Genomic DNA, 1,993 nt, shown 5'->3' with positions numbered 1-1,993 from the left:
TTGTCCGTCAGTGGCAGGAAACAAAATGATGTCCATAGACACTGTAACTTGCAACTTGCATGAGTCATACCGTGTTCTGTGTAGTATTTGGTTTCTGGCAGTTGCTGACAACTTATTCACTTGTGTTTGTGGCGTGTTTGAGTCAGATGCGCGTGTCACTCTCTCATGTTTATCACCTTCCAAGACACTATTTCTAGGTAAGTTATCTTGTTCATATATTTCATGGTAACAACTTCTATAGTGAAGAACGTATATATGTTATAATACACATATATATGGTATAATATGGTGAAAAGATACATAAACGGGGTCGTCCCTCAAGTAGCATCGATTCATTGCATGCTGATAAAAAATGTAGGGGCCATGCTACTCAAACTATTCCTGGATCTGAAATCTGATCTAATGGCTATGATCATATGTCAATTTTTTCTATTCCCTGCGTTTTTTTCCGTCTTTTTTTTTTTTACATTATTTTTTATTTGCGGTTTCCCAGGTATTTCAAGGTTTTACTCCAGAAACCCTTCTGAAATGACAAAACGAGGATATGATGAGCAATACATAAAGTTTGGATTCACATCCTTCAATGATCGTGGAGAATTAAAGGGACAATGCGTCCTGTACCAGAAAGTTCTCAGAAATCACTCTTTGCACCCATCGAAGTTGAAGCTCCATTTAGAGAAGATGCATCCACAACATCAACATAAGGATGTGGACTACTTCAAGCGAATGGAAGACAACATGAAGCGCCAGTGCTTGGATCAAAGTGGAGCATTGTTTCAGCAAGACAAGCATCTTACGGAGGCTTCTTATGCCGTCAGCTTCCTCATTGCGCAACAGAAGAAACCTCACACAGTCGGAGAGACTCTGATCAAGCCATGTGCTCTGCAGATGGCTCATATTCTGCTTGGAGAAGAAGATGAAAAAAAGTTCAACAAAATTTCTTTATCGAATAACACGGTTCAAAGAAGGATTGCTGACTTGTCTAGTGACTTTAAAGAATAGGTGACTGCTAAAATCAAAGACGCTGCATTTGGATTGTTCTCAATTCAGTTGGATGAATCCACAGATGTTTCATCCTGTTCCCAGCTTCTTGTCTTCGTTCGGTATGTGAAGGGTGATTCCATCAAGGAGGAATTCTTATTCTGTCGTTTTCTCGAAAGAAATACCAGAGCTGTGGATGTGATGGAAATAGTATCAGAGTTCTTTGACCATGAGGGACTGAACTGGCACAATCTATGCGGAGTGTGCACCGATGGCGCCCCAGCTATGCTAGGAGCAAAAAGTGGCTTCCAAACGCTTGTTTGAGATCGATCTCCAGGCATCATTGGTGTTCACTGTCTGAATCAGTGTCTGATTCAGCTCTTGCTTCAAAAACCCTTCCATCTCATCTTCAGGATGTTCTTGAACAAGTCATCAAAATTGTGAACTACGTGAAAAGCAGTGCTTTGAATTCCTGACTGCTCAAGCAATTGTGCACAGAAATGGATTCAGAGCATAAGAACCTGCTCTACTACAGCAAGGTGCATTGGCTATCAAAAGGCAATGTTGTGGCACGAGTGTTTGAACTCTGGGAAGAGTTGCAGAGTTTCCTACAGATGCAAGAAAAGCACAAACTTGAAGCTTCCTGCCATGAAAAGCTGTGGGTCTTTCGCTGCGCATACCTTGTGGATATTTTATATCAACTGAACAGACTGAATCTAAAGCTGCAAGGAAAGGGAACAACTATCATTCGGTTCATTGACACTCTCAGTGCATTTATACAGAAGCTTGAAAACTGGAAATGAAAGGCTGAGGAAGGGAACTTTGCCGTGTTCGAATCTCTTTCAGCAGTCACTATTAATGATCCGTTGGGTCTTGGCGTTGCAAAGGATGTTGTGACACACCTCAGCTGTCTCCAAGAAGAATTTCTGCAGTACTTTCCAGAAATTGGGAGAGAAGGACTGGGGCTCATGAAGAATCCTTTTCTTGTTAAAGTCAATGACGTCCAGGATGA

At 41.4% G+C, this 1,993-nt stretch overlaps 1 pseudogene; it reads left to right on the top strand.

Moving 5' to 3' along the window:
- Nucleotides 1–528: 528 nt before the first annotated feature.
- On the top strand, nt 529–1,784 carry LOC133376578 (zinc finger BED domain-containing protein 5-like; annotated as a pseudogene).
- Nucleotides 1,785–1,993: the final 209 nt, after the last annotated feature.

The sequence above is a fragment of the Rhineura floridana genome, chromosome 1 (genome assembly GCF_030035675.1).
Source record: "Rhineura floridana isolate rRhiFlo1 chromosome 1, rRhiFlo1.hap2, whole genome shotgun sequence".
Taxonomy (NCBI): Eukaryota; Metazoa; Chordata; class Lepidosauria; order Squamata; family Rhineuridae; genus Rhineura; species Rhineura floridana.
The sequence above is the reverse complement of the archived record's forward strand: the minus strand, read 5'-3'. Positions and strand labels throughout refer to the sequence as shown.